At 40.4% G+C, this 24202-nt stretch overlaps 1 protein-coding gene and 1 long non-coding RNA gene across 5 annotated transcripts in view; one reads left to right on the top strand and one right to left on the bottom strand.

The window, feature by feature from the left end:
* Window positions 1-15292, bottom strand: part of Mipol1 (mirror-image polydactyly 1) — a 303018-nt gene extending 287726 nt beyond the window's left edge. For 2 of the 4 annotated variants that reach the window (XM_028869753.2, XM_028869747.2), the window contains exon 1: window positions 15192-15292. The gene's annotated coding sequence lies outside the window, so the exon portion shown is untranslated. The remainder of the gene's footprint in view (window positions 1-15191) is intronic. The other 2 variants (XM_028869751.2, XM_028869748.2) reach the window with 2 other exon arrangements.
* Window positions 15293-15454: 162 nt separating this feature from the next.
* On the top strand, window positions 15455-20683 carry LOC119089053. The gene is made up of 4 exons (XR_005092900.1): window positions 15455-15819; window positions 19384-19483; window positions 19614-19740; window positions 20578-20683. It is a non-coding gene; the product is annotated as an uncharacterized LOC119089053 (long non-coding RNA).
* Window positions 20684-24202: the final 3519 nt, after the last annotated feature.

The following is a 24202-nucleotide window of genomic DNA, read 5'->3' as shown; positions in this document are numbered from 1 at the left end:
TTTAAAAAACACAGCCTGAATATTACCATTAGGGTTAAAACAGAGAGGTCAGGAATACTAAATATAAGAGGACTTGTGATGGGTTATGGGAAAGCCAAACTAAACCAGGTTAAGAGGAAGGATCTGGCCCTGTTGGGGAGGGGGAGGGGAAGCCAGTCTCAGCTGATACCAGCAGGCTCCTAAAGAGCTCTCATGGGGCACCACTACCCTTGTCCCGTGAATTTCTCAACTTTGTGAGTAGTTGTACATATTTTATACATACTTCTGCTTCTAATGTGGCTGGTTAGAGCAACATTAGATTTGTGGATAAGCACAACTTCTAAGAAAGCCTTGTGTATTCCAGGGAAAAGACTGTCATAAACTGTTCCAGGGGTGGGCAAGGGGAAGGGACTGGTGGACCAAGATTCCTAAGTCCAGATTCTGAAGGCCAGCCTTGCTGTTGCGGCTCAGTTTCCTCTGCTCTCACACTGGAGCCTCTACATTCACCTTCATCTTCACTTGCTAAAAATAAACTTCAGACTGCCTGTTCAACCTAGGTCCTGATGAGAATTCTTTTCCCTCCAGAGCATGAGAACCAAGACAGCTGCCATGGTTGGGATCAGAACGAATCCAGGTGAGCAAGTCTCCCCATAACACTGTTGTGTCTTGAAATGTCCTCTGCCAAATATATAATTGTTGCATCATTTTTGAAATGCAGTCTCACTCCAATCCTCAGGATACCAGCAGAACGCAGACAGCTTCTTTGCCAGACTGTCCCAGTTCCAGACAGTCTGTGCACCCCTCTGAAACTTCATTAGCTCAGCCATCACCATCCACATTGTTCTTGGCATTCTGGTCTCCCAAACTCCCACCACAATGGCTCATTAAGGTCTGCTTACAGCCTTCTAGAATTCTTAAACCCAAGCTCCAACCCATTCCACATTCCTCCCACAAATCAGTTCCAAGGTCTATGAACCATACAAGTTTCACCTTAGCAACAGCTCCATTTCCTAGTACCAATTTTTTTATTTGTCATGTTGCTCACTGCTGTAACCAAACACTAACAAAGAGCAACTTTTAAAAGAGAAAGCTTATCATCCAGTTTGAGAAGATACAGTCCATCAGAGAGGCTAAAGCACAGTGCAAGAAGCATGAGATGGGTGGTCACACTGCATCCACAGTCAGGAAGCTGCATGAAGAACGGATGCCTGTGCTCTGTTGGTTTTCTCCTTTTATTCAGTCCAGCACCCCAGAGCATGGGATAGTACCACCCATGTTCAGGGTAGATCTTCCCTTAGTTAAACTTTTCTGGAACTATCCTTATCTACATGTACAAAGGAGTGTTTTCAGGGTGATTCTAAACCTCATGGAGTTGACAATCAAAGAATAAACACCATCATGATGAAATCTAATCATCATTTACTCAAAGGCTGGCTGAATTAGAACCACAGCCATTCCCATGCTTACTTAACTATATTTAGGCCACCTAGGTTGTAGCCATTGTGGGCAGAAATAATAAAAATCAGTTTCAGGACTCACCCTTCAAGGCATTCAGTGAGCGCCCACTCTTCAACTCCTGCAACAGCTGGAAATTCTGCAGTGGTGGCATCTCAAGCCTATGCTCTCTGTTGTGATTTAAGCGTGCCTCCAATGGCTCATGAGCTAGAGAACTGGTTCTCAGTAAAACAGTGTTGGAAAGTGATGTGGAACCTTTACTGGGCAGAGCCTACTGGGATGTAATCGGATCACTGAGAACAATGCCCTCTGAAAGAATGGACTTCTTTGGTTCTCTCAAGAGAGTTGTTATGAAAGAACAAGCCATGGGCCTGTGTCCCAGGGTTTCTGTTGCTGCAATAAAAAACACCATGGCCAAAAGCAACTTTGGGAAGACAGTGTCTATTTCATTTTATAGTTTGTAGTCTATCATCCAGGAAAGTCAGGGCAAGAAGTGGAGGCAGAAGCTGATGCAGAGACCATGCAGAAGTGCTGCTTACTGGGTTGCTCCTCAAGATTTGCTCACCCTGCTCTCTTACCTACTCCAGGACTGTCTGCCCAGGGTGGCCCCACCCAACAGCCTGGGTCTTCTCATATCAATCACTAATTAAGAAAACACACCACAGGCTTGCCCACAGGTCAATCTCAGTTGAGGTTCCCTTTTCCCAAATGACTCCAGCTTGTGCCAAGTTTACATAAAACTAGCAGTGCAGCCGCAGGATGGCTCAGTGGGTAAAACCACTTGCCTCCAAGCCTGTCGATCTAAATTCTTTCTCCAGAACCACAAGGTGGAAGGAGAGAACTGACTTCTGTGCAAGTTGTCCTCTGACCTCCTCATGTGAAGTACGGCACATGTGGCCACATGTGCACACACTCTATAGAACAGACAAGTGTTACAACCAGACGTCTTTGTTCTGCTCCCCTACTGATTAGATGAAATAATTAACTATACTGAAAAAAAAAGTTCAATGAACTGTATAGAAAAAGAGATTATGTTAAAGACTACTCTAGAAGAAACAGACCATTTCATTTTGTTATCAAGTAGTATCAAAGAAACAGGAATAGGCAAGAAACAGACTTTCACTCAGGTTATATTAAAAACACAACAAAGTGCTACCAATGCCTTCATTTTAGTCTAGGGGCAACTAATTCGGAATCCTGACACACACACACACACACACACACCCTCCAAATTTGAAGACAGGAAATTTGTGTTGTTTTAAGCCACTACTTTGTGGATCTTCCTTACAGCTGTCACAATATGGAAAACTGAGGCACATGCCTTGTAAGCTGTCTAGACCACACTACCAAGTGTCCTCAAAGACACTTCCAGCTTCTCTTACACAACAAGTTTTAAATAATCCACAAGTTGTGTGTTAGGTGAACAAAACTCAGTCACTTCCCAGAACAAATTTAAAAATGATTCCTATGTAATCATAAAATGAGTATTTAGATATTTATCATTTTTTGTTTTGGATTTTGCTCTCCCGGAACTCACTCTGTAGACCAGGCTGGACTCAAACCCAGAGAGCCACCTGCCTCTGCCTCCAGAGTGCTGGAATTAAAGGCATGGGCCCCCACTGCCTGGCTGGTTTGTCATTTTTTAAGTCAGTTGCTTTTATCAAATCATTTCCTTTTCCGTTTTAGAAAATCAAAAATAAAATTCTAGATTTCAAAAATCAGTAAAATCTCCTAAAACAAGAAATACTGGCACATTTTTCTCCTATAGGAAAAAGGAGGAGGGGCAACTTTTTCTCTTATAAGCCAAAAAAAAAAAAAAAGACAACGTTTTCTCTTACAACCAACAGAAGCAGCCAACATCTATAATCACAAGACTTTCAAACAATGAACATTTAGCTGTACCTAACTTCCAAAAGTATAACACTTACAGGTGTATTGAACCCGGACCCACAGGCCACATGTGGCCAAGGATAACTAAGAATGGGGGTCAACAGAAAACTGTGAAACTTGAAATGATGTGAATTACTCTGGATTTTGTTGTTGTTGTTTTGTTGCTTTGAAAAAAAAAAAAGAAAGAAATGTTCTGTTCTATTCTTGAGCATGAACTTTGCTGGTGGCAATGACATTGTCTCAAGGTTAGAGAGGCCAGCAAATTAAACTTACTACATTGAATGTGGGCAAGACAAAAGGGCCGGACCTACAAACAGAACACCTTCTACCAAAATTAGGAAAAGACTACAAGGCGGCACCAGAGATTTGAACTCCTGCGTGAACACTGCATCACTCATGCAGAAGCAGAGGGGACCACGGCAGCAACACCGTGTCTATGACCCTGGAGAACCCTCAGAACCAGCAGGTAAACTCTCAGGAGACAAAGGAATAAGGTCTGAAAGCTGCACCCTTTCTATAAGAACTCTTGATACACTGGACAGACACTCCTCCAACATCATGCAGAAACTTGAAATGGAATTCATATCAGCAGAGAAGCAGTAACAACGGGGCAGGGGGCGCAATTAGAAGCTGGGGAGGGGAGGCATAATAACAAAGAGAACTTTAAAATTACTGCATTTTTACCTAAAAAACAGTAGCATACACTTTAATAAACTACTTACATTAATGATCTTCAGAACGTCATTCAGAGGATTTTAAAGGGCTAAAAAAAGTCATATTCCAATGTATTTATTCTAATCACTAAAAGGAGGATGGTTAAAAGTCAGATGACTAAAAATAAAATAATGCTGAATTTATGACTTTGTAGCAATTGATGAAAGAAAAACTAACAGAAATATAAATTTTAGGCACTTTTCACATCACTATCTCATCTAGAAAATAGTCTAGAGTACACTAAAAGGAAAATAGAAAGGGGGGATCACCAATTACATTCACTAACAAAGTAGTGATTTTAGAATTTTACTGTCTCTTTACACTTTTATTTTACACATGGACGCACGTGTGCACACACATACATACATACACACACACACACACACACACACACACACACACACACACTTAGTTTCTACAAATATTCATTTTTGCCAGAATATTGTATGATTTTCCAAACACTTAGTGTTTAATAGGTTGCTAGTTGGCACTAGCTTAGTTTTCTATTCTGAGCACTACTACAAACATCTTTTGGTGATTTTCAAAGATACCACTAATAGTAAATGTGATATACATTAAAGAGTAACTTAAAATTTTAGCCACTATATTTTAGCCATAGTAGGTATATGGTACATTCTCTTAATTTTCCTAAAATAATTCTTAAAATTATAAATACATTTTAGGAGAAAATCTGTTCAAAAACTTCAGTTAGGAAAATAATTTCTCCACTGTTTAAGATACATTTACATGTAGACTATGAGTCTGCAAAACCAAATAATTAGTAATTAGCATGATGGAATAATTTTAAATGAGATTGTAATTCTAAATGAGTAGCAAACAAAACACAACCCTTTAAAGATAATACATGGACTTTAACTGAAAAGAAGATCAAAATTAATAATTAGAACGGAATACAGACAATAGAAATTAAGATGCTGAAATTCTAAACCCAGATTTTATCATTAAAGAATTATAAAAAAAACTGAAAGAATATTTTTGTACATTAACTTCCAAGGCTTCAATTCATTTACCCAAATGAATTACAATAATCCTGCCCACTGTGCCAGCTCATGCCAGTGAATAAAATGTTCTGCTTTGGAATGTTGTAAGTTATAACAGAGCTCCCATGCTGGCAATAAGCTGTTGGACATAAATTAAGGAAGTAGCTTCAATTTACATTAAAATTTGAAGACAATAAAAGTATTAAAATACTAATCAGTTTTAAGACATGCTGCTTGACAGTCTGTCAGAAAATTCATTGCAAGAAATTTAAATTTAATTTAGATTATATTCTAATTGAAACAATGTAAAACACCATTTTAACACTCTGATGTAAATAACATATGTGAGAAATTACAATCAAAATTCTATCTAAGAAAGTAAAACAATAATGCAAAAATGTTTCCATTTATGTGATGAGTACTTAAATGCTTGTACCTTGTGCTTCAGCATAAAATCATAGCATTTTGGGCCACACTTGAGAATACATAAACAACAAAACATACACAGATGAAAACAGTGTACAAATTACCATTTTTAAACTATATACTGCTCAGAATAAGGCAGCAGAGTAGGAAAAGGGCTGTAAACAATCAAAATAATATATAAATCAGACAAAGTAAAATTAAACATACTACTCAAACTAAAAACGTATACATTAAAGCATTCAATTCACTAACTGGACATAAGAATCCTAAATATGTTCAGCTATAACAAACATCAAACATTTATGGTGAAAACTGATCAAAGAGGCTGGAAAGGCAGCTTGGCAGTTAAGAGCACTAGCTGAGTGTCTGAGTGTTTCTAGTTAGGTTTGCTGCAACCAAACACCATGACCAAACAGCAAGTTGGGAAGGAAAGGGTTTATTTGGCCTACACTTCCACATTGCTGTTCATCACTGAAGGAAGTCAGGACAGGAACTCAAGCAGGGATGGAACCTGGAGGCAGGAGCTGATGCAGAAGCCATAGCGAAATGCTGCTTACTGGTTTGTTCTGTATGGCTTGCTCAGTCTGCTTTCTTATAGAACCCAGGACCACTATCCCAGAGGTGTCCCCACCCACCACGGGCTGGGCCCTCCCCCAATAATCACTAATTGAGAAAATGCCTTACAGCTGGATCTCATGGATGCATTTCCTCAACTGATGCTCTTTCCTCTCCAATGACTCTAACTTATGTCAAGTTGACACACAAAACCAGCCAATATACTGAGCAATCTTGGGGATCAGAGTTTGGATTCCATAACCCACATAAAGCAAGGTGTCCTGGTACATGCCCATAGCTGAAGCCCCAAGGTGGATGGAGAAAAAAGGACAGTTTAGTTTTGCTGATCTTCCTAGCAGAGTAAAAAGAAGGCCCAGGATCAGGGAAGGACACTGCCACAAAAGAATATATGGAGAGCAATAAAGGACACCTGACACACAGGTGTGTGCATGCACACACATACAAGCACTCAAACGAATAAAATCATACACACAAAAAAAAAAACCCAACATATATATGTATAAACAAAAACAACATACACACATATGTTGTTTTTACTTTTTCAAGACAGAGTTTCTCTCTGTATGCCCTGGCTGTCCTAGAACTCACTCTGTAGACCAGGCTAGCCTCAAACTCAGAGATCCACCTGCTTCTGCCTTTGAGTGCTGGGATTAGAGGTGTGCACTACCAGTCATAACTATTTTTTTAATTTATAACTTAGAGAAAAAACAAAGGCATAACTATAACTGAAAGGCTCACCATATCTCTTAGAAAACAAGAAAGTAAGTACTCAAATGAATCATGCTGTGGGATGTCTTTCTGTATGCTGTGAATATGTGTTGCTCTGATTGGTTGATAAATAAAGCTGCATTGGCCTATGGCAGGGCAGGATGGAGCCAGGCCAGAAAATCCAATAGAGATAGTCAAAGGAGAAAGGAGAGTAGAGAGAGACGCCAACCAACATCCAAGGAGCAGCAAGATGCCAGCAGACCAGTAACGCCATGGACACGTGGCAACTTATAGATTAATAGAAATGGATTAAGTTATAAGAGCTAGCTAGCAAGAAGCTTGTTTGTAATTAATGTAAGCCTCTGAGTGATTATTTTTTAAGTGGCTGCAGGCCCACGGGGCCGGGCAGGACTGCAGGCCGGTTGGGACCAGAGAAACTTACACTACAGAATCAAGTTATAGAAAAGCTAAAACTACGAATGATAAAGACCAAACTTTATTTTAGAATCCTCCACTCAATTTGGCTTCACCCTTCAGCCCTCTGTGTTTGTCTCTGCACAGTTTAGTTTTAACAAGAATCTTGCTTACACAGTTCTGAGGCTTTCTCATCTTAAAAATCTCACAACCCTGGTTTGCCTTGGAGAATCCTGGTCAGTGGGTTTACTCAGAATTCCTGGCAGACTGATATTTTCATCCACTGACCCTGCTCCTTGGTTCCTTGGCTCTAACTCCCCTTGTCCTTGCTCTGTTTGAAATGGAGCCTGACTCTACACTTTCCTTTCTTCCTTTTCCCATTGCAGTGGCCACCAAATCAAAATTGCTAGCCACTTTACTGTCCAGTTGGCTTTTTAATATTGTTGTGTTTTGACTCCTAAATGTCTCCCTGAAGGCAAATGTACTAGGGGCTTGGTTGCTACCTAATGGAGCTTTAAAGGGTGAACGAGTCATGAGATCTCTTAGCGGAAGGGCCTGAATGGAGGAAGTAGGTCACTCAGGGCACCTTTGCAGGGCTGATCTTGTCCCCAGACTCTCCTCTCAGCCTCTGGGCTTTCCAGCTGCTATCATGTTGGCAGCTGTACTTTATTCTAACTGCCTCCAGCAATGGAGACAGTAACCATGGACTGAAGCCATGAGTCAAAATAAATAACTCTTTGTTTTTCTTAGGTATTTTTCTTAGGTATTTTCTTAGGTGACACAAACAACTGACTGGCAGGAATATCCACCAACTTGATCTAAGTGGCATTTACAAGGAAAAAAAAATGTACAGAATCTTTCAAGTACATGCACCACACTTAACAAAATAGATCCTATTCTGACCCACCAAACAGGCCTAACCTGAATATATTTGTCAGAACTAAAATCATAAAACCAGGTATTTTAGAACTAAAGTAAACTAGAAATCAGTAACAGAAAGATCTAGAAAAAGCCTTCAACAAACATGTGGTTAAAAAAAAGTTAAAGTTAAATCTTAAAATATTTTCAAATAGATAAAAATGGTAACATGATGTATTAAAACTTGTGAGATGTATGTAATAAATGTGAGCAAAATCTACAGCACTAAGTTCATATATTCAAAAAAGAAAAGTCTCATCAATACTTGAGCCTCCAACAATAAAAAGGGATGTAGGTCTTTTCTTATCTGAGAGAGGTAAGTCCCAAGGCACAAGAGGATGCCTGAACCACAAGCAGTACTGAACATCATATATATTGCAGTTTACTATACATACTTAGTTGTGTATGAATGAGCTTTAATTAAAATTAAGCACATTCAATCCAGAGCACTAAAAAAATATTGGGTACAGTAAAATATTGACAGAACTAGTAATAAATGATACAGATGAATCAGAATTATATACTATAATCAAGTTTCTTCTATACCCTCCACTTTCTTAAACCAACATAATCTCTAAGTGCATTCTAAATATGTCCTTGTACCCACTGAGCCGTACAGTGCTCTCACCCTTCATCAAGGAAATTTCTCTGCAACACAGACCAGTACAGAATACAACCAACCAAAGAGTTGTTGAGCTCAGTCTCAACAGATACATCTACAATACTCCTGTCCCTAAGGCTCAGGAAACATTGGGGAAGGTCAGGGAGGAATGATTTAAGAGCCAAAGGAACATGGAGATTGCAGTGAAATTGTGTCTCCTAGACATGTCAGAAATGATACCTATCAAGTTTCACCTTGACATAGCTGCCTAAACATGGCCTGAATGAGGATGACACCAGTAGCCATGCTAACACGGATCACAGGGGGCTCAAGAGGCTTCAACACTATACAAAGAACTACAGAAAACAAAGGAATACTGAGAGTGGGAAAACCAGTATTCCCCAGGGACGAGCACACCAACTGGTCATCCAATACCAAATGGACACATGCACACACAAGGAATATTAGACAGACTGAGTCGGTTTATTTATTTATAAGGCATGTGTGTGTGTGTGTGTGTGTGTGTGTGTGTGTGTGTGTATGTGCGCGCGCGCGACAAAGAGGCAATAAATTTGAGAGTGAAGTTGGGGATATGGGAGAGTTCAGAAGGAAAAAGAGAAGGGGCAATTGGTGTACTTATTATAATTTTATATTTGTATATAATTCTTAATAATTTTTGGTTTTTCAAGACAGGGTTTCTCTGTGTAGCTTTGGAACCTGTCCTGGATCTCACTCTGTAGCCCAGGCTGGCCTCGAACTCACAGAGATCTGCCTGCCTCTGCCTCCCAAGTGCTGGGATTAAAGGTGTGCACCACCACTACCCAGCTAATTATTTTTTAAGTTAATTTAACACATAAATTATTTTTTAAGCTTTTCACTTAATGTTTTCTAGTGTTCATCTCAGGCAACAAACTTTATCAAACAAAACTATAGTTAAAGGTGCTGGGGGAACTATCATGTTTTTAAAATGATTAAAAATAACATTTTTTAAATTTTAAAACTTCACAGTTTATATAATGTAGACAAAAAAAAAAAAAAAAAAACTCTCCTTTAAAAGCAAGCAATGAATACCAGATCAATAAAAAGATAGAAAGCCAGAAGAGTCTGTGTCTCTTAACAAAATCAAAATCATAATGTCAAAAGTCTAACAAAGAAAATTTGGGGTCCAAGGATTATAAAATCTCTTAAATAGCCTTAGTTGCCTGGATGTCTTTCTTGGGAGAATCTCTGATCTGAACTGCTTGTTCTCTGGCCTGCCTTGCAGTTGCCATTCACAGAACACTGTCTCAAGCTTTTCCTGGGCTTCATTACTCTGACATTTCGGAGGTTTTTGTTTTGTTGTTGATTTGTTTTGGTGCTTTATTTTAATAGAACATAACTTCTAGAACTTTCAGAGGTTTGCTGTCTAGAAGTGTCTTTATTCTGCATCCACCGTCCACTCTTCAGATCCCTGATTTTCTGCTATAGGTTTGGGGTCTGAAAAGTCTTGTCCTTCAAAACTGTCAAGTGGCTGAAACACTGTGTTGCAGCAGCTGATCTTGCTAGCAAGAAGACTGATGGCAGCATACTCAATTTCCTTGTTGTTGTTTTGAAAGCCCATTTTTATGTTCACTCTGAAAACATTCAGGACTTTCTTTTTTATCCTTGGTGTTAGCAACTTTTACAAATAAATGCCAATGCTAAGGTTTCTCTTGTTTTAACTACGAGCTCAGAAAAAAAGAGACAGAATACAGTACAGCTAGTTTCCAATGAAGGTTGTTTGTATGAAAGGAGGCTGCCTTAAAAAGTTTACATGAAATACTTACACTTTATAAAAAGTATGCCATTTAGATGAAAAAAAAGAATGCCCCCAAACATGGATTAGAGCTTTAAATATGCAAACTTTTTGAGTTCACAATTCTATTTGTAGAAATCTAACCTCTCACAAAAGGTAAAATGCATATGTACAAGAATATAAGCTGCAGTGCTGCTTAAAATATTTTTAAAAATTAGAGTACAGGCACATACCACTGCCCATGTAAGGGGCAGATAATGAAAGTTACAGTCTTGACAGTAAGCAGTAAAAGAATGCTAAAGTATTATAATATAATAGACTACAAAAAGTACACTAAAAAATAAAAATGGGGAGATGATGTACTTATAGTTAATATAACATTTATTGAGTTATTTAGTGAAGTAGATTATATTTGTACATTATAATCATTGTATATTATGTTAACATTAAAAGTATTGTACATGGAATGTAGAATTCTAAAAAGATGTTCTTTGACATCTGATGGGCTACTTCCCGATAAATATATCAAAAATGCATTCAATACACCTAAGCCGTCGAATATCCAGCTTAATACAATGTACCAAAGACCAGCAGTTGTTGTTTCTCCTGATACCACCTAAGACTGCAGCTTACTGCTACCACCCAGCGTCATGAATAATATCCCACCATATCTACCCCTAGCCTGAATAAAGACTGAAATTACAATGACTCTGAGATATCATTTCTACCGAATACCTATCAGTTTCTCACCACCCAAAGCCAAAAGATCTTCCTTCAGATGAAAGACTGCAAGCCAGAGATAGTATATACTATTTCTTTCAACTTCTCACCAAGAAACACTATTTCAAAATAAAAAGGTTTTTTTTAAAAAAAAAAAAATCAGACTAAGCTTTAAAACAAAAAGATGAACTGAGTCACTGATAAAAGAGGATGTCTCACTCATAGGAAAATAGATAAGCCATAAACTAGTGTACTTTGAATAGCATGACCTCAAAAAATAGGTGTGTGTGTGTGTGTGTGTGTGTGTGTGTGTGTGTGTGTGTGTCCAGGGAGAAACAGACTCATTACAAAAGGAGCTTTAACATATAGGAAATTGTCAGCAATTATCACTACTAAAACACAGAAATTCATAGATATGCAAATCATTAATGAAAGAGAATTGAGCAACAGCATTAATAGGACACACATAAAACAATCCATCCACTGATGAAGATGAATCCATTTCACAGGTACAGACATGTTTTGTAAACAGCCATACACAAATGAGTAACAAGTTTTAAGGATTATTCCTTTGTTCAGAAAAATGTCCATATGTTTCATATACTTATCTCTAGACGCATTATATTTCACAAAGTTGTTTAAGTTATCATCATTTTTTTCCATTTTTAAAAATTCAGTAGCAAAATCTTCAACATAAAACTACAAAGAAGCCCTGTGCAGTGGTGCCCGCCTTTAATCCCAGAACTTGGGAGGCAGGAAGATCACTCTGAGTTCAAGGACAGACTGGTCTAAAGAGCAACTTCTAAGGCATCCAAGACTAAATAGAGACTGCCAAACCAAAAAAAAAAACAAAGAAGAGATATTGGCATGTTTCAAGCAAAAACAATGAAATTCAAGATTATATAGACTGTAGTAAAATGAACCTTGTTACAGTCTAGTTATTTCTCAAACTTATAAATCCAAGAATAAAGAAAGCAATACCAATGTGTGTATACAAATCATCTAGTGGAAAATTGTAAATTTATGAGACTACACCACCTACCTATATATATTCAAAATAGAATAAAATGCAAAAGAATATTCTCAGTTTCAGCAATACCAGAACCAGGTTATTGCTCTAAACAACTGCTAAAAGCAGTTCTATGGCAAATCTGTCCCATTAGTCAACCATTTTAGTGAAGGGCCAAATCAGCTATCCCTTTAAAGCAATAATTCATGTTGCCAGATTAGAAACTTAAAACACAAAACAACAAAGCTATAACCCCAAACAAAAATGGGGTATATGGTCATGATTAAATTATTTCAAGACATAAAATTAATTACTCCCAAACATATTAAAGTAAACAAGTTAAGTGCAGTGGCCCATAGCTGGAGGCTCAGCTACTTGGTAGGCGAAGGCAGGAAGATGGCTTGGAGCCAAGGGTTCAGGGCCAGCCAGAGCCGCACAGGGAGACCTTGTTTCTTTAAAATAATAATGATAATAAAAATAACAACAACAAAAGACTCCAGGCATGGTAGTGCGCATCTGTAACACCAGCATATAACTCTCCGGAGCCAGAAGAAGGAGAATCAAGACCTAAGGACATCCTCGGCTACTTAACTAGTTTGAGGCTAACCTAGAGGACAAGAGATCCAGTTTAAAACAACAACAACAACCAAAAAAAAAAAAAAAAAAAAAAAACCTAAAATGTAGTTCTGCTTTTTAAACTCTTACAAAGAGCTATTTCTTTCACTATTGTTTTTCTGAATTTAATAAGTAGTACATTTGCCACTTATTGCTGCCTTACAGATTATCTCAGAATTTATATTAAGTGCTTATACAAACCCTTACTGTGTCTGAAGGTGTGGCCTACCTTAAATCTGTGTTTATTTATCAAGTTATCAATATCACACTGATAGACTACCCCTAAATGTCTCAACCTATTTCTAATACGTATTAAATTCACTTCTAAAGAACTACCTAGAAACAGAACGTGTCTGCTGCAAACGTTAACCAAGATAATAGGCACGAAAAAGCCCTAGTAGTACTGAGCAGCCATTTTTAAATACAGCAGGGGTGGCCCACAGCACAAATCCAGTCCAGGTACTCAGGCAAAATAATTACCCAGGAGGCCATTAGGCTGTAATGGCTCTAGCCCCTTGGATTCCTATGTAAGTAAACTCAAATCCATTGATTACTATTGGAAAGAGGGCAGAAGTGGAGTCTTCTGGGATGCAATTACTATTATGCTATTTTTTTAATGTAACCTTTTTTTTATGTATGTTGGTATTTTGCCTACATGTATGTCTTGGCACTGCAAGCAATACACAGTGCATACAAGCATGCTAGGAGAGCAGAAGGAGGCATCGGATTTCCTGGGACTAGAGTTAAAGAAGGATGTGCGCACCATGTAGGTGCAGGAAATCAAACTGGGTGCTGTGCTCTTAACGGCCGATCTCTCTTGCCATCTTATTATGTTCCTTCTTGATCTTGATACTAGACAGAAGAGTATACATTATGAAAATGCAATGAGTTGGACACATGGCTTAAACATTTTACAATTACCACACAAAGATTTTTATTTCATACTCTGTGTCTTTGAAGAAAAATTGTTTGTCTCCTATTCATTATTTGTTTTGACATCATTACTTCCATCTAATGAAACAATTTATATTATCTCACTTTTTAAAAGTAAGCCTCAATTAATTTTATTGGCATACTATTATTACATAGGATGTGATCTAGTTTGGTTTCTATTGCTTTGATAAATTCCTGACTAAAAGCAACTTGTGGGGAGTCAGGGAAGGAGGAACCATCACCCAGAGAAGCTCCCAAAGGAGATCAAGGTTGGAACCTGGAAGCAGGAACCGAAGCAGAGACCAGGGAGTGACCCTGCTTCCTGGCTTGCTCTCCATGGCTTTTTTGTTTGTTTGTTTTTCGAGACAAGGTTTCTCTGTAGCTTTCCTGTTACTCACTTTGTAGACCAGGCTCGAACTCACAGAGATCCGCCTGCCTCTGCCTCCAGAGCACTGGAATTAAATGCGTGCGCCGCCGCCGCCGCCGCCGCCGCCGCCACCACCCGGCCCTTGGCTTGCTTTCTTATACAACTGTGGACCACCTGCTCAGAGGTGATATCGCCCACAGTGATCTGGGCCCTCCCAAATCAATCATTAATCAAGAAAATGTCCACAGAAATGCCCACAGGACAATCTGGTGGAGGCACTTGCTGGCAAACTGACAAAATAAATAACTCATACAGGATGACAGCCTATGTAATGATTACGTAACTGTCATTTTGGGTGAAATCCTTTCCAGATAGAAGACACTTTGCAAAGTGAGTAACTTGTGCCAGTAGGTGAAAGCTGTCCTTCCTTACCTCTTTCTACGACCACTGGGAGTTAACTCACATAAAAATGCTCGAAGGAGCCCAAAAGACCTGTTTCTCTTAGAAAGGCGTTTCTTGAGACCACCCTCGTCTGGCCTGCTATCTAGAGGTTTACGCAGCAGCTCCTTCCAGAGAACTTCAAGTACTTCACCAATACCAGTGGGTGGTGTCATCCTCCAGTTAGAAAAGCGGGCTCTGGGATGTGGTGAACCCGGAGTTTGCATCCACCCCTTGGCACGCACCCGCGCGCGCTGAGCCACCCAGGGAGTTGCGCTCGCACTTCCAAGGGTGAGAACTGTATACATGGCTTAAGTGTCCCGCAAGGGCATAGAGGGGATCCGCGGTCCAGCCAGGACTGAAACCCTAACCCGCCAAGAGGAAAAACAACAGACACTTTTGAACCCACGTTCGGCCCCTTAACTTTGGGGAGACCGTGCGGGAACCTGAGGAGCAGGAGCTGTGTGTCACCTGAGAACACCGCGCCGCGCCGCGCCGCGCGGGCCGTCGAGAGTGGCCGGCCCGCTCCGGGGCCAATCCGGTGCAACCCTCCGGCGGCATCCCCCAGGGGCTGCGGCCGGAAGTCCGGAGGCGGCGGCAGCCCACCCGGAGCTCCTCTCTCCTTCCCCCACCCTCCCGGGCCACGCCGTTACCTGAGGAGCCGCGGGAAGGCTCCGCGCCCACTCCGCCGGCGCGGTGGCTCGGGCTGGAGGCGCAGCCAATCGCCGCGCGCCCGCTGCGCGCGCCCCTGAGTGGCCAAAAAGGGGCGGGGCCGAGCGGGCGGGAGCGAGCGCGCCGCCGCCGGGCCCACGGGGTGGGGGTGGGGGGCGGACGGGGCTGAGCGCACCGGGCATGCGCCAGCGCGCTGGCGACCTGGGGGCGGGGCTTCCGGCCAGCTTGCAGGTCGCAGGGAAAGCTGAGAGGAGCTGGGGAGGACTGCGGGTCCCAGGTCGCCTCCTCTGGGGAGTAGCGGACTGCTGTCCAGACCAACTCCTGTCTGGCTAGAGGAGGGGAGACGTGTGGTGCGTGTGCTCGGCCTCACGTGGACGATCTTCACTGGGCAGAACTGTGGTTTCCTTCAGTGGGGTGTGGTTTGCGGGTTAAGGGAGGAAGGATGTGCTGCGAAGTGAGACCTCCTGGATGCTGGCCAAAGAACTTGTCAGAAGAGCTTTAAATCTGGTGATAGTTTTTACTTCGGGACTAGGAAGAGTGTATTCTAGACTACGCGCGTTCTCAAAATGTTCAGTCTCAGGATTTAAAAGAACAACCTGAACGCCAAGGGTAATTTTTTTTTTTTCGGAGTGTAGGGGTAACAAGGAATTTTATCTGAACTGATATAACTGGTAATGATTCAAGTATTTCCTTTGAGAGCGAGAGAGAAAGAAGTGATGTCTCTATTGCCCAATCTGATGCAGAATTCCTGCCCCCTGCTTTAGCCTAGTTCTGAGGACTTCAGGCCACTTAACACTGGCAGTTTAGTATTGAGTTTCAAAGTTACTTTAATTTAAATAAAGTTACTTAATATTCTCTGAGTCTTTACTGAGTGAATAGTAGGTGTCAGGTACTCTTCTGGATGTTGGGATCATAATATTATCAATAATAGTAATTTTTCCAACCCCAGCAGAGAATAAACATAAACTTTGGTGATAACCACCAAAGTTAGTAAACAAAGTAAAAAGAACTTATTAGTAAGTGCTAAAAGGGTGTGAAGTTTGGGGGGAAAAAAAGATGAGAGAACTGGATTAAATTATTTGGAGCGAATAGAGTATAATATTCAAAAAAGTTTCATTATTTATGTAACCAATAATTGTCCTAGATCTCGCTCTGTAGAACAGGCTGGCCTCAAACTCGCAGAGATCTGCCTGGCTCTGCCTCAGGAATGCTGGGATTAAAGGCGTGCGCCACTGCCACCCGGAATCTAAAAATGCATTTTTAGTTTATTTATTTATTGCTTTACATTACTCAGGGTTGAATCAGATTTTTATAGACATAAAATACCATTTAAAAATATGGTTATGTTGGTAATAATCATGTTTGTAATCATAAACCTTTGAAGAATGATCATAAATTTCAAGACAGCCTGGGATACATAGCAAAACAGAGTTTCAAAAAAAGAGGTGGAACAAATTTCTTAATCACCAGCCCTTGTTGTTGTATAATATTAGTTAAAGATGTATTACATTTGTTTATGCTGTGGAACATTTGTTTTAGTGATGCAAAGATGTGTTGCATTCTTTTACTTTGCATTTGTTTAACTCTGTGAAGCTGTGTTACTTTGTCTAAAACATCTGATTGGTCTAATAAATACCTGAATGACCAATAGCAAGGCAGGAGAAAGGATAGGCAGGGCAGGCAGGCAGAGAGAATAAACAGAAGAAAAAGAAATCAAGGAGCAGGGGGGGAAAAAGGAGGCAGCCACACAGCCACACAGCCAGACACGGAATAAGAAGAAAAGATATACAGAAATAGAGAAAGGTTAAAGTCCAAAGGCAAAAGGTAAATGGGATAATTTAAGAAAAGCTGGCAAGAAACAAGCCAAGCTAAGGCCGGGCATTCATAAAGAATAAACCTTGGTGTGATTCATTTGGGAGCTCAGTGGCAGCCCCGCCCCCAAAGAGTAAAGAGTAAAAAACAACCAACAACACCCTGCAAAATGAAAAATCAAATTGTATACTTCCAATATACAATAGTGTTCCAAAAAGTATAAGATAGCAAGAGAAAAAAATCATATCAAAGCAACACTGAAATTCAGCACAGCAGACACAAAATCTTGAAGTTCCACATTCAGCTGTTGAAATTGGTTGGGCTCCAAAGCCTTGCACAACCCTGTGGGCCCTAGCTCTACTGCCTATTACATGTGTGGACTCCCTTATGGGCTGGCTCCCTTCCATGCGTGGAGCATCTCCAATATCATCTTCCCAGCTCCATGCAACAGCCTCTCAGGCCCTCTTCATAGAATCTTGCTGCTGCTACATGTTGCCTGGCCCCCTCAGCCTTCTGGAACCTTAGCACAAACCTCCACAACCCCCTTCACTCTTGCATCGTTCATGCCTGCAAGTCGGTACCACTTGGACAAAGCTTCTTGGCCACCTTGAAATAGAGTTACAGTGGCCGCTGTGTACCTTTAAAGCTGGATCTCAGAAAACACCTTAATGGGCACCTGTTATTTTGCAGAGAAGCCCCTTCATTGGCATTCTCAATTCACACTCTTTCTATTCAGGTGAATTTGGATATTCATAAGGTGGGGCCTTTGATGGATGGGGTCTTGCCCACAGGACACCTTTCCTATTGTCCCAGAGAAGAGTAGATTTCTCTTTAGTTGTCACTAATCTCTTTAATGAACACAGCTGCTTTCCTAGCAGCCTTCTTGTCTGCAACTTTAAACTTGCTCAGAAAAATGGCACATTTTTTTCATATCTTTGTGTTCCACTTCCTGCTCTTTCTCACTGTAGTCCTGGATAAGAGCAGTGAGGAGTAATCATGACATAGGCCTTTTCAGCTGTGATGAAAGAGCCAGCGAAAGCAAATTAAGGAAGGCTTTATTTGGGCCAATAGTCTATATAACAATCAATCGACATGAGTCTATTAAATGAGTAATAAATTTATTAAGATATAAATTGAGTAAATACACTCACAAATACAGAATGGAATAGACAGCTGAAGTTGTCCTGTGATCTGACTGGGAGTGAATCCACCACGAAGGCAGGAGCAGGGAGAAGGGGCATGTATAAAATACTCCTCCAGAACTTTCTCTCTCATGTCCCCTTTCCCTGCTTATAAGAGGTCATGGACAACAGCAGGAAGCACTGCCTCCTTGGGGCCATATAGCCCAAGGCGACGGGCAGAGCAAATACCACTACAGTCTAAGAAAAGATACTGTCCATCATGGTGATGATGCCATGGTGACAGGATGGTCAAGTGACTGGTCACACTGCATCCACAGTCTGGAAGTCGAGAACAAATGGAAAATGGGGCTGGGCTATACAAACAATGCCAAGTGACAGATTTCCTCTAGCAAAGGTTCACTTCCCAGAAGTTCCACAACCTCCAAAAAAAGCATCCAACTGGGCATAGTCAAGATCAAAGTCTAGGCATCTCTAACAAGCCAGGCTCAGCCACCTATCCTTAATAGGCCAGTTAGACAAGTAATAATAAAAGAGAGGGAAATGTATTCAATATGGACAGAATGGGAAGACAAACATAGAGATCCAAGCATCTCTCCCTATCCCCCAAGTCCATCTTCAGGGCCCTAACTAGAGGCAAAAGATTTGCATAACTGAACTCAAAGTGTAGTTCTGCCCTTCAAACTTCAAACTCTTCTGCAAGGTGGATTGCTAAGTTGTCAAGACTGCGTGAAATCACTTTCCAGGGTCAAGATCTCCCCCTAGCTGGTGCAAGGGTTCTAGCCTTTGTCTTGTATGAGACTTCTGGAAAAATTGCAAAGTCTCAGGCTCCGTTGCCTCAGTAGTCTGACAGCCAAAAGGAAGAGCAAAGGTATCTCTTTAGGATATCTCCATTCCTGCCAGGACTTTAACAGGACAAAGTGTTTAAGTATATGAGCCAATAGAAGACATTTCTCATTCAAACCATAGCAAGTGTGATGAGTGAGTTACTTGGGGAATATCTAAAGGGAGTTTGCCAGCAGTAAAATTTCAGTTCATATGTAGTGATGTGTTCTGGACTGGAATGAAGATAAAGATATGAAAGTAACATAGAGTAAAGATAATAGCTGCTATTAAAATGTCCAAAGCAAGTCTCATGACTTTCTAAACATCATGATACATACCCCTTTTATAAAACACTTCTCTAAGGCATCATGACTCATTTAATACTTTTTTTTCACAGTTAAGGATCTAACCTGGATCATACATGTCAGAAGAGTATAAAACGACTCAGCCACCACAACTCCCATGTACATTACTTGCCAGGAGGGACGTGATGCATGGTACTAGAAATCTACCCAACTTCCCAAAGCTAGTGAGAACATGGATCTAAGAGGATAACCTATTACTTCTACTTCACTGAACCAGCATGATTCCTAACTACATTCTAATTACTCATCTTTATATCCACAGATAAGTGCAGATTTCACCCTTCATCAAAGAAGCTTCTCTTTGCAGCAGACTGATTTAAAGACAAGCTCTCACTGCATAGTCCAGACTGGACTTAAAACTTTTTCCTTCTATCCTAGCCTTCCAGGTGGTAAGTGTACAGGCATGCACCACCATGCTAGGCTCTAGGCTTCTTAAAGCAATTTTAAGCTTACAGAAACTTGAACAGATTGTAGAGAATTATTTCCTTAAGTTTCCCGTATTATTAAGATCTAGTGAAAATGACTGATACATTTGCCCCTATAGGCTCATATATTTAAAATGCTTAGTCATTAGAGAGTGGCACTGCTTGAGAGGGATTAGGAGGTGTGGCCTTGTTGGAGGAAGTGTGTCACTGGGGGTGGGCTTTGAGTCTTCAAAAGCTCAAGCCAGGCCCAGTGTCTCTCTCTTCCTGCTGCCTGCGGATCCAGATGTAGAACTCTCAGCTGCCTGCATGCTGCCATGTTCCCTGCCATGAGGGCAATGAACTAAGCCATTGAAACTGGAAGCAAGCTCCAATTAAATGCTTGCTTTTTGTAGGCGTTGCCATGGTCACGGTGTCTCTTCATAGCACCAGAACACCAAGACCTGTTATTAACTACAGTCCATAGTTTACCTAAGTTGTGTGATGTATGCCCATTCATAGTGCAGCTCCATGGCATCTGTTAATGCACCATATCATGTGCCCACTATCACAATATTAGAAATTTTATCCCCCTAACATTTCCCAGTGTGTCCCTTCTTTATCCTTCTCTCCCTTCTCCTGAACCTCTGAAAACTACTGATCCTTAACATCACCTTAATTTTTGCCTTTTCCCAAGTATAGTGCAGGTGTAATCACAAATGCATAGCCTTGTTAGACTAGTTTCTTCACTGAGCAATATTCATCTGAGATTCTGTAGAAGCTTTAACTTTCTGTATTTTATTTTCCTTTTGGTCTTTGAGACAGGGTCTCGTGTATCCCGAATGGCCTCTGCCTTAATGTATTGCTAGCGATGTCCTTGAACTCCTCATCTCCTGCACCAGCCTCCCAAGTCTCTGGATTACAGGAATGTACCACCCAAGTCTCTGGGATTTTCATTTATTTTCAATGCTTGATAGTTTATCTTGTATTATTTTTAATGATGTTGTGCAGTATGATATAAAACAATTTGTTTTTCCACCCACCTACTGAAGGACATCTTAACTGGATCCGGGTTTGGACAATTATGAATAAAATTCCTGTAGACATCTGTCTGCAATATATAGAAATAAGGGTCTGATTAATCTGGGTAATTAAAAAGGTGCAAAATTGCTGGGTCACTTGAATAGATTTCATTTCGTAAAAAGCTGTCATGCTGCCTTCAGAAATGGCTGTAATGTTCCTATCTTCGTCAGCAGTTAAGAATTGTTTCCCACTTTTAAAAGCATTTGTTGCCGATAGCTTGAATTGGGACCAGAATGGAGAGGGTTAAAATAAGACAGAACATTGAGACATTCATCAAACAGAGCCTTGAAAATGCCATAAGTTTGATTTTGTTCTTAGTGCAACTGAAAACTACTGCAGGCTTTTTAACAGGAAATTTAAGTCATTAGGAAAATATGGTGAATAATGAGTGGAGAACTATCTAGAAGCTTTTCAAGTAATTCAAGCAAACTATAATATGCCTCAACTAATATGATGACAGGAGAGAAGTTGATCAAACTAAGATGTATTTTAAAGGTAAAATTCATAGTATGTGCCACTGGCAAGATGCGAAGAGATTAGAAGATCTCTTCTAGTCAGACATAACTGTTGTGTTTTTAAAAAGAACCATTGGGTGGATTGTGATGTCATTTCAGAAATAGATGTAGGGAAAGGAAAGGGTCTGAGAGATTTCTATAATAAGTTATGATAAGTATAGCTGAGCTTTGGACTGCCAGCCCCTAAATAATGACAGAGACTTTTTATTAATTATGAAAGCTTGGCCTTAGCTTAGGCTTGTTCCCAACTAACTTTTAAAACTTAGCCCATTTGTATTAATCTATGTTCTGCCACGTGGTTTGTTACCTCTCCTCAGTACCATACATCCAACTTCCTCTGCATCTGGCTTGCAAATCTCTCCCACCTAAGATTCCTTCCTAGAGTCCCCATCTCTGCCCAGAAGTCCCACCTATCCTCTCCTGCCTAGCTATTGGATGTTTAGCTCTTTATTAAACCAATTTTTAATTAAACCAATCAGAAGCAAGTGAAATAAAACAGACACATTTTCTCACAGTGTACAAAAAGATTATTCCAATGGCCAAATTCAATAGATTTTTATCTTTACTTATACCAAAGTAAGAATGTTAATACATATAATTGGTTGTTTAATCCGGGGGCTCAGAAGGTACTTAGATGTTTCCTTCTACATCTGGAAACAAGATTGTAGAGTCTCCAGCATTGGGTATTGGTTTTAACTTGGGGCTTAGATGGGGTCACTTGAAAAGAAAATACTTATAAACAAAAGAGCATAGACACAATCCCTAGAGGATTCCAGTCTCATTAAAGACTACCTATTAGGAAAGGGCCAACAGAGAAGACCAATATTAGATTATTAAGGAAGAAGAAGTCCAGAAAAGTATAGTGTCATAGAAGCCAAAGGAATACAAGGCTGAAAGGAAGGAAATGAGTTTCAAATATTAGTGAAGAATTTAGCCAAATGAAGTCAGAGAAGTAACCTTTGGACTTGGCAGCACAGCAGTGGTTGTTGGCATTTATTTCAGTGAATTGTCCTGATAAATAATCACTGTAAATATATGGGAGGTAACTTGGGTGATGGTAGGGTAGAGATGATACAGTACACAGTAGATTTTCTAAGTTACAGACATTGCATCTGGTTTTGCCTGTATACAGAACTCCAGTTTTGTTGTGGGTGACAATTTCTTGCTCTAAAGAAAGAGAAAGTACTCTGCCCTTTAACTCAAAATGAGCCTTGTCATTTCTTATTACTCTTGGGGTTCTTTGCTAGTGAATGGATTGTAAGTGAAAGCCAAGTGGAGGGCTACTAAAATAAATAATCTAAACAAATCTGTAGCCAGCAATGAAATTAAAGCAGTAATAAAAAAAAATCCCCATTAAAATATTCTAGAACTAGATAATTTTCCAAGCTTCAAAAGAACTAAAACCAATACTACTAAGATTATTCTGTAAAACAGAAAATGAACAAATGCTTCTAAATGCTTTATGAACCCAGTGTTACCCTGTAACAAAAACCAATAAAGAAACAACAAAATCTGCAGACTGATGCCTCCAATGAACACAGAGGCAAACATTTTAAGTAAAATACCTGCAATCAAAATTCCAGATCACATCAAACAAATCATTAAGTACGATCAAGGTGACTTTGTTTCAGTGATTTGACACAAATAAATCAGTAATTTATCACATAGATGCACTCAAAGACAGAAATCACATGATTATCTCCATAGATGCAGAAAAGGCCTTTGTCAAAATCCAGCATTCCTTCATGATAAAATCTTTTGAGAGGCTAAGGAAGAAGGGGACATATCACAACATAACAAAAACTATATATGATGGATCTATAGCAACCACATGTTAAATAGAGAAAAACCCAAACATTCTCACTGGGGTTGGGAACAAGACAGAGGTGTTCACTCTCTCCATTCTAATTCAATATAGTGCTTGATGCTTTAGTTAAATCAATAAGACAAGAGACTAAATGATTAAAAATAGAAAAAGTAGAAGTCAACATATCTGTTTTCAAATGAAAGGACTTTATAAATGAGAAACCCAAAACACTCTGTAACAACACTTTCATCAGGATACAAAATTAATATATAACACAAAAATCAGTAACCTTCCTTGGCATGGCATGGTGGCATATGCCTTTAATTCCATCACTTGGGAGGCAGAGGAGTGAATCTCTGTGAGATCAAGGCTAGCTTGATCTACAAAGCCAGTTTCAGGCCAACCAGAGTTATACAGACCCTTCCCCACACATCAAGATATAGATATATAGATATAGATACACACATAAGTCTTACATCAGGGCAATGCTGATCTAGGTGGCCTGTGCTGCCACCAGGGCCATGGTGACATCCGGACCCAGCCCGCTGCAGAGAGCTATGCTTGAGTCTGTGTTCCTGCTATCGCTTCGATCTGTGGTGATGTCCATGGCCCACGTTACCACAGGGGGGTCACAGGAACCAGGTGTGTTGAAATCTGAGGGCTGTGCTCAGCCAGCCAGCCCTCACTGGCCCTGTGATAGCTGGCCATGCCTCTCACTGGACACTTCAACAGGAGAACTGGTCCCAGTGGCGTGAGACTAGGAGAGTTGGCTCTGCCCTTCACCTGAGGGGGTTGGTTCAATGGCCCAGACCAACCAGCTCAGCTACCACCCAGACCCACATCTTAGGCCTTGATTTGGCCCACCCTGACATCTACTTCATCTATGACTTGCTGGACTTTGTGTAGAGACTGGTCCTGCAGAACAATCACCACAGGATCTCCATGTCTCCGGGCAACAGCAGGATATCCCAGAGGAGTTTCAGTGAGGGTCCAGTGATGATGGGGTGCCAGAGGCCTTGAAGCAGACCAATGAGTCATTACAATG

This window comes from Peromyscus leucopus, chromosome 14 (assembly GCF_004664715.2).
Source record: "Peromyscus leucopus breed LL Stock chromosome 14, UCI_PerLeu_2.1, whole genome shotgun sequence".
Lineage (NCBI taxonomy): Eukaryota > Metazoa > Chordata > Mammalia > Rodentia > Cricetidae > Peromyscus > Peromyscus leucopus.
The sequence above is the reverse complement of the archived record's forward strand: the minus strand, read 5'-3'. Positions and strand labels throughout refer to the sequence as shown.